We start from the raw sequence: 17,783 nt of genomic DNA on the forward strand, positions 1-17,783 counted from the left end.
GGCCAAAATAATTTTTTTTTAAATCTAAAAAAAAAAATAAAAATAAATAACTACACAAAACATTTAAATAATGTTTTCTCATATAAAAAAATTGCAAGTGAATAAATTGGATCCCTCTCGGCTCATTTTAGATCTGTATTTAAGATGGATCTATGTTGGTCTTGTAGAAGAGCTTCTCTAAGGCTGAATTGTCCTATCCTTGTCACAATGTGCACCTCCAATCACCCTAAATGCATGAAATGAAACCTCTCACCACAACAACATAAGGGTAGAATCACTCTCCAAAATCCAACCCCTTGCATATGGAAGGCTGTAAATATATAGAGGAGTGGTGTAAGTTGGGAATTCTTATCCAGTTACCACTCTAAGGTTTTAGATCCACCTTTGATGGGAGGATGGGATCAAAGGATAAGGGATGGAAACTCCAAAGTAGGGTAGGATACAATCCAGATGTTTTATCTGAGGTAAATGGTTGCAACAAATTTTGGAAGCTTCTGGAAGAGGAAACTTCCAAAATTTCTCTCTTTTTTTCCGAATTTCTAGAACCAACGCAGGTGTAAAGGGGAGAAACTTGTAGGTGATCAACATAGGCCATAGTGGAGCAAGCTTTAGGTGAATGCTATCCAACGATAGGCTAGGAGGGTTGGTCCTAAAACTAGATCAGATGATATAGTTTCAAGAAGAAACTCTGGGGAATGAAAGATACAAGCTTAGGGCTTTGTGCAAGATGATGATAAGGGGCAATGGGATGTTTATTGATCCCATTAGGATGTCTATTGACCGGATGTGAAAAAATGGCCTATAACAGGGAGGGAAGAGAACAAATAATATGCATCATACAAGATGAAACAAGCAAGATTTGTCAAGGAATTCCCCTAATCCAATTGTTTCTAACTACAATTTTCACTCACAAAACCCTAGATGCAATGCATAATGCATAAGATTTTTCTTTTCAATTCCACTTAATTTTCAGATGAAAACTAAGATATTTTCCTAATCACCGATAAAAGATTTTTTAGAAGGATGACTAAAACACCAATTCTTTCAAGCAATCAGTTTGCTAATGACGTAATGACAAGAAGAAATTAAAACCCAAACAAATTCTTATAAAAGGCACTCAAAACCAAAAGAAAACTAGATGAAGTCTTCTAAGAGGGTTAAACACAATCAAGGACACAAGGAGGACCAATTGGAATCAAGTCAATCGGAGAGAAAAGCATCAAAAGGAAATTTTTGCATGAAATGGGGGTCAGCATAGGTGTAAAGAGGTTGCCAGTGCTCTGCAACGTAGGTACAAATAAGGCCATGTTGTTATGCAATGCTCTATCAGTAGACCAAGTGGTGCGCTAATTAGGGTAAAGATATTTTATGACACAACAACTCAAATGCAGCTCAATGAAGGGTCTTCCTAGGGTCAATTCAAGTTTAATGAGACACTGGAGGTCTTATGAAGAGGTGTAACAAGGGAAAAAGTGAAGGAAAGCACTAATGGAATGAATTGCTCCCTAATATGGTCGTCAATTTGTTATGCGAAATCTACGACTGCAAACAGAAGTATCTTCCCTAGACCTAGTGGCTTGGTCTAGAACAATATAAATCAAAGACTATCAAGTTTTCCTCAGAAGAATTAGAGAATGGAAAGATGCTTACTTGTGATATGTTGCAAGCTCTTCTCTCCTTTTGGTTTTTCAGCTCCAACTGTAGCTCCAAACGCTATAATTAGAACCTGCACAAGAAAAAGATCTACGGCATCTGCGTAGCATTATCCAATCATTCTATTCAATGGATCAGCATAGCATTGAAAAACATGTACATAAACATAACATAACACATGTAGGATGTTGGGTTGTGTTATATTCCTTCCATGACTAGCCCACGTAGTTAACTGGGGAGTTAGAGGGGGGGCGAAGCCCCCTCTTCGTTGCGTTGATTACATAATGGGGGGTCTCACAAGGGGTTTGAGGGGTGCAGGTAACCCCACTCTATGGGGTCCGGGGCAGCGCCCTGGAAAATTTTGGTTTTGGAACCTATGGTAGGTTGGGCGGGCCCACCTATGGTTTTGTGCATGATTTTCGCACATGTTTTTGGACACGATGGTTTTTAGTCCATGGTTTTGGACGCAATGGTTTTCGGTCCATGGTATTGGATGCTTTGGCATGTATAAATATGTATTATAACATTGAAAGGAACATAATGAAAAATCAAGCTGGTAGTCCTAGTTTTGGGATCCAGAGGAAAATCTTTGTGTATATGTATTTTATGTGTTATGCTCTCGCATTGTTTATTTTATGTGTTTTAGAATTCGTATGTAGGTAATTTTTGTATGAGGTTAAAACCTACATTTGGTATCAGAGTTGTTTTGGCTTCAAGGGGACGCCTTTGTTGCTGAGGGGTTTCGCTTGGGCCTGTGGTAGACCCTGTTCAGTGGGAGATCTGCAAGATTGATTTTGGTGGTGAAAGAAGATGGCGAGCAGTGGAAAGATAGAGATCGAGAAATTTAATGGTTAGATTTTTGGGTTGTGGAAACTCAAGATGGAGGATCTTTTGGTGGATAACGATCAGTGGATCGTGGTAGATCCGGGTACTAAACCAACGGGAGTGTCCGATGAAGAATGGAAGAAGTTGGATCGAAAGGCAAAGAGCACAATAGGATTGTGTGTCTCAGATTCATTATTGTTGAATGTATCAGGGGAAGCTACGGCGAAGGCTTTGTGGGACAAGTTAGGGACTTTGTACCAATCTAAGTCTCTGGTGAATAAACTATTCCTGCAGAAAGAGTTGTATAACCTGAGGATGAAAGATGGAGACTTGGTGACATAGCATTTGAATGCATTTAATACTGTGGTAAGTCATTTAGCATCTATTGATATTAAAATTTCAGATGAAGACAAGTGCATTAGTTTGTTGTGTTCTCTACCAGATTTGTGGGATAGTCTAGTTATTGCAATAGGTAGCAATGCAACTGCCTTGCAGTTTGATGAAATAGTCTCATCCTTGCTGACGGAGAAGATGAGACGGAAAAATATGGAGAGCCAAAATGGTGATGCCTTGTATGTACGAGGACGGTCCCAGAACAGAAATAAAAATAAGTCATCAAGTGGGAGATCTAAATCTCCAGGAAAACCTGTAAAGGTGGTGTGCTGGAAATGCGGAAAGGAAAGGCACTACAAAAGGGACTGTAAATCTAAAGCTCCTGATAAAGGAAAGGGATCTGATGATGCTCCTTCTGTAAAGGTGAAAACCACCTCAGATGAAAGTGGGGATGTGTACTTGGCTTCTTCAAGTACACATGTAGATCATGAGGCATGGTTGATTGACTCAGGTGCATCCTTTCACTTCACTCCCCATAGAGAGTGGTTTTGCGAGTATGAGAAATACGATGGTGGTGATGTCTTCTTAGGGGATGATAGGAAGGCTAGAATTGTTGGTCGCAGAAAAGTAAAGTTGAAGTTGCAAGGTGGAAGGGTTAGAACACTTCCAGGTGTTCTACATATTCCTGCATTGGCCAAAAATCTGATTTCTGTAAGCAAGTTGGATGATGCAAGTGTAAAAATAGTGTTCGAGAAGGATACCTACAAAATGGTTCGGGGAGCACTGGTATTGATGCGGAGAGTTCGGATTGGAACTCTGTACAAGCTGCAAGGTAGCACAGTTGTTGATGGGTGCAATAGTTCTGTGGTTCCTGAAAGTGGAGCAAAAAATCTAGTGGTCTCTAGAGAGAAGACCATGTTGTGGCATCAAAGGGTTGGACATATTGAAGAGAAGAGCCTTTGAATACTTCATGGTAAAGGTATGGTAGAAGGTATGAGTAATAGCTCTCTCGATTTTGATTTCTGTGAAAATTGTGTATATGGGAAGCAGAATCGGGTGAGTTTCCCGTCTGGTGGTAAGAGGGCGAAACATATATTAGATGTTTTGCATAGTGATGTGTTTGGACCTATGAAGGTTCCATCACTGGGTAAGTTTGTGTACTATGTATCATTTATAGATGACTTCTCAAGGAATACATGGATATATTTCCTTAAGAAGAAATCTGAAGTCTTTGACAGGTTTAAAGAATTCAAGGCTCTGGTGGAAAACCAAACAGAGAAGAAGATAAAGGTGTTGAGGACAGATAACGATGGAGAGTTTTGCAGTAAGGAATTTGAAGAATTTTATAAGAAGTGTGGTATAGCACGATAGAAGACTACTCCATATACACCTCAGCAAAATGGAGTTGTAGAAAGAATGAATAAGACGTTGATGGAAAGGGCAAGAAGCATGCTCAGTGGTGCCGGGTTAGGACAGGAATTCTGGGCAGAGGCGGTGGAGACAGCATGTTACCTGATCAATAGATCACCTTCATTAGCATTGGAGGATAAAACTCCACAAGAGGTATGGACTGGTAAGAAACCCTCTCTTTCACATCTGAGGGTATTTGGATGTGAAGCATATGTACATGTTCCAAAGGAGAAACAAACCAAGTTGGATAGTAAATCCGAAAAGTGCATCTTTATTGGGTATAAGGATGGTTTAAAGGGTTATAAGCTTTAGAACCCAGTAACAATGAAGGTTGTTTACAGCTGAGATGTGGTGTTCAGAGAGGTGAAAGATGTTATTAAACATGAAGTCCAACCAAAGGAACCTAAGAAGATAGAGTTTGAGCTAAAGGAGGAAGAATCAGACTCTACAGCAGAGGAGGAATCAGAAGATGAAGAGCCACAAACTCCAGGTGTGATAAGATCAATTCAAGAAAGAAGGCAGCCAGAAAGGTATAGTCCATCTGCTTTCTATTCAAATTCTTCTTTATCTATTACTGATGATGATCCCAGAACTGTGAAGGAAGCAGTATATTTAGAGGATGGAAAACTCTGGAAAGAGGCCATGGTTGATGAAATGGAATCTTTGCACAAAAATGAGGCTTGGGATCTGGTGGAGAGGTTGGCTGGAAGGAAACCTATTGGCAACAAATGTGTGTTCAACAAGAAGACAAATGCAGAAGGAAAGGTGGAGAAATACAAAGCTCGGTTGGTATCAAAAGGTTATTCCCAAGTGTCCGGAATTGATTTTGGTGATATTCTTTCCCCTGTTTCCAAGGTAACTTCTATTAGATTACTTTTATCTATTGTTGCTGCTTTTGATTTTGAGGTAGAACAGATAGATGTGAAGACAGCATTTCTTCACGGGGATCTAGAAGAGGAAATCTACGTGAAGCAACTTGAAGGCTTTGCGGTGAAGGGTAAGAAAGAACTGGTATGCAAGTTAAAGAAGTCTCTCTATGGGTTAAAATAGTTACCAAGGATGTGGTATCAAAAATTTGATACATTTATACGGGGACTTGGCTTCACCAGAAGCAAAGCAAATCATTGTGTGTATTTTAGATTAATTGGTGACTGTTTTATTTATTTGATCTTATATGTGGATGATATGTTGCTGGTTGGAAATGACAAAGAAATTATCCAAGATTTGAAGACCCAATTGTCCTCCAAATTCGACATGAAAGATCTTGATGCTGCAAACTATATTCTGGGCATGGAAATTAAAAGAGATCGGGAAAGAGGAAGCTCTGGTTAAACCAGAGGAAGTATGTCGAGACAATATTGCAGAGATTTAATATGCAGGATAGTAAACCGGCGAAGGTTCCTATTCTTGTAGGTGTAAAGTTATCTGCTGAACAGTGTCCCAAGACATTAGAAGAGGAAGAGGACATGTCCTGTGTTCCATATGAAAGCGCAATCGGTAGCCTGATGGATGCACTGTTCTGTACTAGACCAGACATTGCACATGCAGTGGGAGTATTGAGCAGGTTTATGTCAAAACCAAGAAAGGAGCATTGGACAGCAGTGAAGCGGGTTTTCAAGTATTTACGTGGCACTAGTGATTATGGTTTGTGCTACCAAGGAAGACCAGGATTGGACAGAGTGTTGGATATTCGTGGCTTTGTTGATGCAGACTAGGTTGTAGATCTGGATCAGATAAGATCTACAAGTGGGTATGTGTTTAACCTATTTGGAGGTGTAGTCAATTAGATGAGTAAGAAACAATCTATAGTGGCACTATCAATTACAAAGGCAGAATACATGGCAGCCACTCATGCAAGCAAGGAAGCATTTTGGTTGCAGAGATTGTGTTCAAGTATGGGGTTAGTACAGGGAGCTATAAGGATAGACTGTGACAGCCAAAGTGCGATTTTCTTGGCAAAGAAACCTGCATATCATCCAAAGAAAAAGCACATTGATGTTCAGTATCACTTTGTGAGGGATATGATAGAAGACAAAAAGGTGTTGCTGGTAAAGGTGGACACTTTGAAGAATACTGCAGATGCATTGACAAAATCTGTGAGCTCTGAGAAGTTCTCTTGGTGTAGAGAAACAATGGGGATTATAGGGCTGGATAAATGACTAATATCTCTTGTGGCCCCTTGTGGAAAGAAAACAACAAGTGGGAGAATGTTGGGTTGTGTTATATTCTTTCCACGACTAGCCCGCGTAGTTAACCGGGGGGTTAGAGGGGGGCAGAGCCCCCCCTTCGTTGCGCCAATTGTGTAGCGGGGGAGGTCACAAGGGGTTTGAGGGGTGGAGGAAACCCCAATCTATGGGGTTCGGGGCAGCACCCCGGAAAATTTTGGTTTTGGAACCGATGTTAGGTTGGGCGGACCCACCTATGGTTTTGTGCATGATTTTCGCACATGTTTTTGGACGCGATGGTTTTCAATCCATGGTTTTGGATGAGATGGTTTTCGGTCCATGGTATTGATGCTTCTGCATGTATAAATATGCATTATCACATTGAAAGGAACATAATGAAAAATCAAGCTGGTAGTCCCGATTTTAGGATCCATGGGAAAATCTTTGTGTATATGTGTTTTATGTGTTATGCTCTCGCATTGTTTATTTTATGTGTTTTAGAATTTGTATGCAGGTAATTTTTGTACGGGGTTAAAACCTACATAGGAAAACGATATACTCTTTGTATTAAAATGGAAGGGAGAGAGTTTACAACCAAAAGTAGAAGTTGATCTTGTCAAGAACCTCCCAAGTTGACTTTTCCTTCCTTGCCACAGTGTACACCTCAAAGGCACCCTAATGCATGGGACTAATGTCTCTCTTATGATAAAAGCAACAGCATAAGGGTATGATTAATCTCCAAAATCCAACCTCTAGCTTGTGGATGGAAGTAAATATATAGGAGAGGATGGTAGTATAAGAATTATGATCTATTTACCAATCTAGGCTTGAGATCCACCCTTGGTGGGAGGATGAGCTCAAGGGATAAGAAGGAGAAAGATCCAAGGTAGGATCAGATATAATTTGAAGTTCTTGTCCATGGTAAATGGTTGTAACAACTCCCGGAAGAGGAAGCTTCAAGATTCTTTTTATGTTTCCTAGATTTCTAGAATCGGTACACCCCTAGTAAGGGAAAACATGCTCTTATTAGAGCAAGTGCGGAATTGAGTAACCTGCCACTCAAAATAGGTCCCTAAAGGGCCAAGGTGTGTTGAGACTTAAAATCACTGAAATGAAGCAGTGAAGGTCAGAAACTCAGGGATTTGAGAGAGTCATTCTTACGTCTTTGTGTAGAATGATGACAAGGTGTTCATGGATGTTTATGGATCTAGTTTGTAGGCCTATTGACGAGATGTGAAAAAATGGCCTATAACAATGAGTTTATTGTAGTTCCTTTTGGTCTAACTAATGCTCCATCTACTTTCATGTGTTTGATGAATAGTGTGTTGCATGTTTATCTAGACAAATTTGTGATTATATTCATTATATATCTTTTTGTGTGTGTGTGTGTGAGGAAGAGCATGCCTAACATTTAGTAGTAGTATTGAGATTGCTAATAGAGCATCAATTGTATGCCAAGATTAGTAAATGCAGTTTCTTTCAAACAAAGGTACATTACTCGTGACATGTTGTTTCCAAGGAAGGCATAGTAGTGGATCCAGAAAAGATTAGAGCTATCATGGAATGGAAAACTCCTAGGAATGTAGATGAGGTTAGATCATTCATGGGGTTAGTCGGTTACTATAGGAGTTTCATCAGGAACTTCTCATAGATTGCCTATCTTATTGCATATTTTCAGTGAAAAGGAAATAAGTTTGAATGGACAGGGGAATGTGCAACTATTTTTGAGCAGTTGAAGCAGTTGCTTACAAATTCTTGTGGTGAAGTAAAATTATAAGTGCAGACACGAACGAATTCCTCTAGCCTGATAATGGGTCTAGCCATAACAGATACATTCTATGGAAGATTTCCTTAGGTTAGAATCAATCAAGAGGGCCTACCTTTTGGTCGCTTATCCTGCTTGATAATGTCCTCGCTTGCTTGCTCCAGCAATCTCTCGCTTCTTTCTTCAAGCTCCTGAAACAAGTAAACAACAACAGCACACAAACGTAATAATAGACAAATTGCAATTCAACCTACTTAATGAGTCAAGAAGCATCAAGACATGAATATGAAATATTACAAAACATGTAGGAAATCAATTGATAGTTTCATATATCAATATCAAAGAGAGATTACAACCACTCATCTTGACGTCACAGTCTTCCTCTGACAAGACCAGGTTCCCACACACTTCTGCTAGCATTCCATGATGGCTTCAAACAACAATAGTTTAAAGGCTTTTCCCTTTAGAATTCACTCCAAACCAAACACACTTCTCCCTCACACAACTAGGTGGCTACAACTAGTAATAACTTGCTTGTCTAATCAAAATAGTATACTCACATTCAGCCAACACTCTAACTAGCTTGTGCTTGGGAAGAAAGAAGGTTTATATAGGAAATATGGATGCGGAGATGGATCTTTTTCTCATGGGAGAAGGACTTATCCCTTGAGGTACTTCCATCATTATAGGGGAAAGGAACCCAAACTGTCATCCTCGACCCCATCTGGCCAAACCATTTACCATACTTCTGTTACGGAGCTTCTAGAGTTGGAAGCTTCAACTCTAATTTAAAAAACTTTCCATAACAGGACCGGCGTGACTGGAACACAGCTCAGTCGCATTGATTAGCACAGGGAATAGTGATAATCTCTGCACATTGGCGTGAGGGAGACAAAGGTAATTAGCGCTGGCCTTGTAAACTGGGCAAAACAAAAGTTTCAAGGGAAATGGTGCAAAAGGGAAATTATCTGCTCATGAAGAGGGACACAATGGGAGTTTCTCCATGAAGGCAAAGCATGCAGGGTTGACTATAGAGGTCCTTCAGGATCAAGGAACGAGGAGTACAAGGATAGTGACAAAATGTTGTGTAACAGATGCCCCTAAAGCGTGAAGGCCGAACTAGAGTGAGGGATGAAATGCTTTATAAATCAGTGCGGGGAACTGGTCTGCCATCAGAAAACCTGCAAGAAAGTACAGATACATATACATAAACTGAGATCTCAATCAAATGATACATGAATCATGGCATGGATGCAAGCATCCAGAGAATGATCATGTAAATGTATCCTGGTATGGGCCCAACCATCTGTCAAAGCGTATCATAATGAAACCAAGGTATGGTCGTAGCCATCCAATAATGTGAAGGATCACATATGATAACTCTTGGTCTGGTCACAACTAGCCATCTGATAGAGACATGCATATCATCATAATCATGTCACATCCCTTCACAACCTAGACTTTTGTGATTTGAGTCCAGGGTCTTGCGCTCCAACACGACCTGATCAAAGTACAAATTCTAGCATGCTAATAGATGTGTCGACGTCGAACATGCTAGAAAGTCGCTTGATTACCAGTCAATGATGTAAACTGTTAACAAGCATGAGAGAAGCCACCAATAATAACAATGGCCCTCAAGGTACTATCAGAACAATTCACGGAATGTGAATATAGGAATTGAAGTCAAACACCCTTGAAATCACTCGATCGAAAGCCAATGATGTGAACTTGTCGTCGAGTGTCAAGAACTTGCCATTGGGGCATGCAAGCTCTAAGGTACTGGAAGGGAGTCCCTCAATCAACTTCCCAAATAATGATTCGAAGTCGACAGAAAGCAACCGTGTCGAAGGAGGGCCATAATGAATCCCACATCATCGACACAAGACGAGAGGATGTAAAATTATTTTGGATGATATAGAGAATCAGAAGTAAGTGTAACTGCAGAAGGACAACTCTTGAACATATCGGTGACACAAATGGAAGTTTGGCAGCTTTTGGATCCATGGGATCAGTGGTCATAATGACATGGCAGAGATCAACTGGAAGGAAAAAATGAACGGCCCAAACCCAGGAAGGTCAACAATGAAAAGGAGGATGTCCCAACTCGACACGAAGCAAAGAGTGTCATGTTCAAGAGTGAGTTGCCGACACGACTGATAGATTTCCAAATTTCCCCCCACCATTTCTCACAAGTACCCCAATTATTTTTTAATCACAAGCTTGAAGGGGATAGCATATGCTTGCACTATAAGTTCATCCTTCGGACGAATCCGACCTAGTAAGTTTAACGAGCCCTAGGAAGGAGAAGCTCATGTTCGTCATGGTGACGAATCCAATGTTGTTTAATAGTTTAACGAGTCTGAAAAAGGTATAACTCGGTATCTTTTTCATGTTTAGAGAGTTTTAAAAAGACACGTAAAATAAAACTCCACATGGTCCATTTTTGTATGTTTGTGTCTCTCAAGCCCGAAAAAGGTAGAAAACGATACTTGAGAGAACCGCTTGACCATTTCATTCAAGGAGTACCTTTTTCGTAAATAGTGCATCCCAGCCCGAAAAAGGGGTAAACTTATACTAGGCGCATGACATTTCGCATCCATTAACGAGTTCGAAACGACAAGGGCTCGACCATCTTTTCGCTTTTAAAGGGTCGAAAAAGAGCTAAAAGCGAACCCCCCATTTTTATTCTCTTTAACGAGTCAAGAAGGGAAAATATACTTGGCAATCTTTTCATATGAGTTTTACGAATCGAGAAAAAAGCTTAAAGGTGACTCGTCCTGGAGGAACGAGTGGTATAATGGGTAGCAACTGGTTCCGGAAATGGAGGAACTGCTTAAAGAATGTTATGGTCAAGAGGTTGGATAATAAAACAACTCATCGCTACGGTACCTTAGGAAAGGAAAAACAACCAAGTGAAAGCATATGATCGGCCAAAGAGATGGTGGCGATGGAATGAAACAACCAAGGCTCATCTTGCAAATTTAGCTGATAAAAATAGCAATCACAAGATGTAAATTGGGCATGGGTTCATTTTTACACAAGCTTGAACCATGGATAACTTTTCTTGGATTTGGTTTGATGTTTACACAAGATTGAAACGAAAAACTATGCTTGCTATAAGTTCGCATTCCCCCGGCATAATGACTCAAACGAGGTACATGCCCCCCAAGCTTCATTTTAGTCAACTAAGTGGATGGAATTAAGGTTCACTTTCGAGATCTTGGAAAGAATCGACTGGGATTTTACGAGAGCGTAATCGAAGACTCGATTTGGAAAAGGGAGGTGCTTCATTTTTTAATGAGGTTGACACAATAAAAGAACTATCCTCAAGACCCTTGTTTCATCTTTTAACGAGCTTGACACAAGACAAGGAACTATGCTCAAAACCACTGATCATGGACCATAAAACATGGCTCCTAAGAGGTCTTCACTAGATGGAAGAACCACACTCTAGGAGGAATACATGTCATTTGGTACCAAAGACAGATCAGGTTCCAATGCCCCCAGTACATAATGTACTATACCATCTATGTGATCATCAACAGATGTGGAGAAAAAACATGTAGCCACATAATTTACCTGTGGCGGGGAAGGTACTTCTTGGAAACAAGAGTCAATAGGGGATGATGGTTGCAAAGGAGGTGCCTGGTGACCAATGAATGACAGTTGATCAATAATCACAATTCTCCCTTCGTGTGGAAAACAAACCACACAGAAAAGTGAAGAAACAAGAGCTCCCATGACATAAACATAGTCACGTCCAAGGAGAAGATTGAAATCTAAAGGACCTTGGACCACCATCACATCTATATAGACAGTCTTCCCTTCCAAAGTAATAGGGAACTTCGGAAGGACCCCCAAGGGTTGATTGGTTCCTTTGTTGAAATCCAATAGATTCTGAGTGACAGGCACAAGCTGTGGGGAGCCCAAAGCTTGCCAAGTAGTAGAATACATGATGCTAACAAACACACCTTCATCTAATATAGTGCCAGGTACTACCATATTATAGGCTTGTACTGTGATCTGGAAAGGCACATAAGATGGGAGGCAGAAAGCAGTCAATGGACCCCAATCAAAAGAGACGACAGAACTACTTGGTGGGGGTATCATATGATTGCCCCCATGCTCTGCAGGAATAAAAGAAGGACTCTCCTGAACAACTGGGACGGGAGGGTCACTCTTCGATTCATGAGAATATGAGGAGACAAGAAGAACATGAGCAGTATGATCACTACGCTCTTCCAGAACAAAGTGAGCAATTGGTGGCGGAGCCAAGTTGACACTCTTTTCGACCAATGGTTGGTCGGGAATAGACACAAGAGAGTCTCACTCAGGAAGAGTAGGACGGGAAAGAGATGAATCCAAGTCAATCTCTTTACCAACCGGGAGAGGGTCAGAAGAAAGCCTCTGATAACCAACAAGAAGTTGGGGTTGAGGAGCTACAAGATTTTCCAAGAGCTTGGAAGCTTTATCCATAAGAGGACAAAGGTGAAGAAGATGCTCTCCTTCACATAACCTACAGGGGAATCTAATATTCCCTTTCTTCTTACCATCGCTAACCAAGGATGCAGCATCGACATGATCTCCAGAGGTCAATGAGGATGGTCGATATAGATTTTGAGGCCATACCTCTAAGAATCTGGGAATGCTAGGACAGTCTCGAAGGAGATGGTCACCCTTACACAGCCTGCAAGGGAATTTTACCTTTTGCAAAGGATCGAAAAGTTTGTTGACAGGAAGTACATTTGGAGTAACAGCTGCACAGTTTGCCTCTCACTTATCTAACTTCTTCTTCTTCTTCCTCTTAGACTCCTGGTTACTAGATTTCAAACTTTCATGAGGCGAAGTAGAAGAGGAAGGTGAAGAAATTGGGGAAGAAGGCAAGGGCTCAACCTTAGAATCATCATGACGTGGTTCGAATGAAGGAGATGTTTGGACAGGAGTCGGGACGCTCAGGATCACCGAGGTCGAAAATAACCATAACAGTAAACCGATGGTTAACCCATGGAGGGACAATGTTGCCATATAAGGAGCACCAGCATTTCTAAAAGAAGGAAAAGGACCAGGATTCCCATCTGAGGGGAATCCTTGACTAGTGGACTCTGGGAATGTTTCCATCGAAATCGACCCTAAAGAATTACTAAGGAAGATAACTTTTACTAAGAATATTCTGTGGGTAATTAATTTTAGGACACTGAAAACAAAACTTTGCCTTTTCATATTTTAAGAGTCGAGAAAAGGACGAAAGGTGACTTTATCACTTTCAATTGGAAACAATCTCGAAAGGACAAGTGCTCGAATGATATTTTAAGTTTAATGAGTCAAAAATATCAAATGACTATTCAGGATAATCTAGGCAAAAAGGATTACCAGGCAACCGTGAACTACAGAATACCTCTCGACGAACCGAGAAGTACGGGCAAGCAATCTCCCCGAATGTTGTGCTCAGTGTATCACATTTACAAGGTGGCCAACTCAACTTCCTATGGATAAATGATTTCAGCCTAGCGGGGTCTCCTGTTATATACTCGACGGTACGGGGAGCACAAATCCGTACTAGTGTTGTCTAATGCCGAAGCGAATGACAGCTGCTAGGTTTAAAGACGTCGAAACACGTCTCTAGCCTAGACCACTAAATGTGAGCATTAAGTTTCAATGCTTCCTTAGATTAATTCAATAAAGTTTAACGATTTACCTTGAATTAGGTTTCAATTACAAGGCCCTACCACTGTCATCTGAAAAACTCATATATGCAGCTATATGAGAAAAGAGATCTTTGTCTTCGATGAAAGTTAACACTAATTCAGAGATAGGGAACACAAAATCAATGCAACAATCAAAGAATGAAATCTTTCTCTAATATATCTCCTAAATGCACTTAATCTTCCTATAACAACATAAGAAGTTTCATTTCATTTCCAGTGCTTATGATGATGCAATTCTAGCTTCTTAATGACGCTACTAATGCAACATTTTCGCTTAAGTAAAACTAAAAAGATTTTCTTCTTCTCATAAAATGCAAAATGAATATTTCACATAAAGCACTTTAATGAAAATTTTCACAATTCCAAACAAACAAGCATCAATCAAATCCAAAGCATTATAAATGAAACTAAAAACAACTTCTTCCCTGAATCAAACAAACCAAACACATGAATGCTTTAATCGAAAAACCAAGTAATGTAATCTATGCTCGGAAAGAGAAAAGAGACACTAGAAATAAGAGAACAAACGAGACTCTTTCACTCATTCAATTGAAAATGAAGCAAACAAAGCATCCTAGTCACCTCTGGCGAAAGAAGAGAGTCTGAGGGTCAAGACACACTGGCACTGGAATGGGAGAAATTCTGATTTTTTTTACCCCTGAGATCGGCGCGACTGCCTAACTGACAACTAGCGCCAATAGGCACGACCGGCACGACTAACCAGTACTACAACTAGCACTGATGGTATGATCGGCGCAACTTCCTAACTAACAACTAGCATTGGTCGAGGGATTCAAAGAAAAAATAAAAAAGAACTTCACACAGGGCCAGACTTAACACATTAGAAGGTGGGTTAAACCAAGCAAGCACACAAAGTAAGCTAAATGCAACTATCTAGTCAGGGAGAAGACAGTCAAAAAAGCTTACAGGGTCAAAACCACAAGAGCAGAACACACTGGCCAAGATTGGGGTCAAGCCCTAATCTTCACTTACAGGGATTGGCGCGATTGCCTAACTAACAACAAGTTCCAGAGGCCAGTCAGCGCGACTGTTCCTCAGCAATTCACGCTGGTCGGTGTGACTGTCAGCGGATTAAGCGTGTTGGCTGAGGTAACTAAGGAAAAATCAAAAATCAAAAATCAAAATAGGGACTAGAACTACTACTATGAATTTTGGACTCAGGCTAGTAAACAGGAAAAAAGAAACAGAACCAAAGGGAAAATGTGAAACTAGCAAAGTTCTCCCGAAATCATGAAATCCAAAACAAACAAAAATATGGGTTCCCCAACGGAGTCGCCAATTTGTAGTGAAGTAAAATTATAAGTGCGGACACGAACGAAGTCCTCTAGCCTGATAATGGGTCTAGCCACAACAGATACATTCTATGGAAGACTTCCTTACGTTAGAATCAATCAAGAGGGCCTACCTCTTGGTTGCTTATCCTGCTTGACAATGTCCTCACTTGCTCGCTCCAGCAATCTCTCGCTTCTTTCTTCAAGCTCCTAAAACAAGTAAACAACAATAGCACACAAACATAATAATAGAAAAAATGCAATTCAACCTACTTAATGAGTCAATAAGCATCAAGGCACAAATATGTAATATTACAAACATGTAGGAAATTAATCGATAGTTGCATATATTAATATCAAAGAGAAATTACAACCACTCGTCTTGATGTCGCAGTCTTCCTCTGACAAGACCAGGTTCACACACACTTATGCTAGCATTCCGTGATGGCTTCAAACAACAATAGTTTAAAGGCTCTTCCCTTTAGACTTCACTCCAAACCAAACACACTTCTACCTCACACAACTAGGTGGCTACAACTAGTAATAGCTTGCTTATCTAATCAAAATTGTATACTCACACTCAACCAACACTTTAACTAGCTTGTGCTTGGGAAAAAGGAAGGTTTATATAGGAAATATGGATGGGAGATGGATCCTCTTCTCACGGGAGAAGGACTTGTCCCTTGAGGTAGTTCCATCATTATAGGGGAAACGAACCCAAACTATCATCCTCGCCCCATCCGGCCAAACCATTTACCAAACTTCCATTACGGAGCTTCTAGAGTTGGAAGCTTCGGCTCTAATTTAAAAAACTTTCCATAACAAGACCGGCATGACTGGAACATAGCTCAGTCGCAGATAGGCGTGGGGAATAGTGCTAATCTCTGCACATCGGCACGGGGGAGACAAAGGTCATTAGCGTCAACCTTGTAAACTGGGAAAAACAGAAGTTTCAGGGGAAATGGTGCAAAAGGGAAATGATCTGCTCATGAAGAGGGACACAATGGGAGTTTCTCCATGAAGGCAAAGCATGCGGAGTTCACTATAGAGGTCCTCCAAGATCAAGGAACATGGAGTATAGGGACAGTGACAAAATGTTGTGTAACAATTCTCCAATTCTAAAGATTGTAGATCTAGATAAAGAGTTTGTGGTATGTACAAAAGCTTGCAAGAGATGACTTGGTGGAATCCTGATGCAGGAGGTATAGGTAGTATGTTATGAGTCAAGGAAACTGAATGAGCATGAGCAGAACTATATGACGCATGATCTTGAGTTTGAAGCGATCATTCACACATTGAAGTTGTAGAGGCACTATCTTCTTGGAAAAAGGTTTGTGTTGATGAGTGATCACAATGTGTTGAGATACTTGTTTAACCAACCTAATCTGAATGCCAGGAAAGCTAGATGGTTGGCTACTCTCAGTGAGTTTTACTTCGAGATCAAGTACATTAAGGGAAAGGAGAATAGGGTTGTAGATGATCTTAGTAGAAGAGTGCAGGTAAATCATATAACAACTATGAGTTCATATGGGACATATTTACAAGATTGTATTTTACAGGCAGGACAACAAGACAATAGGTGTAGGGAACTTAGGCACAGGTTACAGTAGAAGGTTACAAGTGATCAAAATGTGGATTATCATCTCACAGCAGATGGTTTGGTGAGATTTAGAGACAAGATCTATGTGTCGGACAACAGTGAGCTCAAGAAGCTCATCTTGTGGTAATTTTGTGTTAAGCCATATTCAGGTCATCTCGAATATCAAGAGACTCTAATAGTTGTGAAAAACTTCTATTATTGGTCGAATATTAAGAAAGAGGTGTCTGATTTCGTCAATAGGTCTTTCGATTGTCAACAAGTAAAAGCAATGTGCAAGCATCCAGGTGGTCTATTGCAGTTGATTATGATTCCAAAGTGAAAATGGGGGGTCATTTCTATGGATTTCATTATTGGTTTGTCGAGGACATCTAGACAGCATGATTCCATCATGGTTGTGGTTGACAGGTGGAATAAGGTAGCTCACTTCATAGTGGTTAAGTCTACTTATTCAGCTAGTGAGGTAGCTCAAGTCTTCATCAGGGAGATAGTGAGATTGTATTATATTCCTAAGAAGATTGTATCCAACAAAGATGCCAAGTTCACTTCCAGGTTTTAGGAGTTATTTACAGAGTTGGCTTTCAGAGCAACTTATCATCCATAGATAGATGGATAGATAGAGAGGGTGAATAGGATTTTGTAGGACATGTTGAGAATGTATGTTATGCACTAGTAGAGGAGGTGGTAGGAATATCTTACACGGGTTGAGTTTGATTGCAACAATCGGTATAAGGAGTCACTGAGGACGAGCCAGTTTGAGGCACTTTATGGGCGGAATTGTAATACTCCTATCAATTGGAATGATCCAGTGAACATGGTAGTGATTGGACAAAACATGTTCGCAGAGATGGAACATTAAATGCAGGTTATCAAGAAGAATCTAAAGGCAGCACGGGATAGACAAAAGATATATGGAGATCAAAACAGGGTATTTAAGGAGTTTCAAGTTGGGGAGCATGTGTACTTGTGCATCCATCCCAAGAGGAACTCCTTGAGGATTGGGTCATGTTCCAAGTTGGCACCTCGGTATTGATGGCC

The sequence above is a fragment of the Pinus tabuliformis genome, chromosome 6, assembly GCF_031772625.1.
Source record: "Pinus tabuliformis cultivar Carrire ecotype Pingquan chromosome 6, CPIR1, whole genome shotgun sequence".
NCBI classification, from domain to species: Eukaryota; Viridiplantae; Streptophyta; class Pinopsida; order Pinales; family Pinaceae; genus Pinus; species Pinus tabuliformis.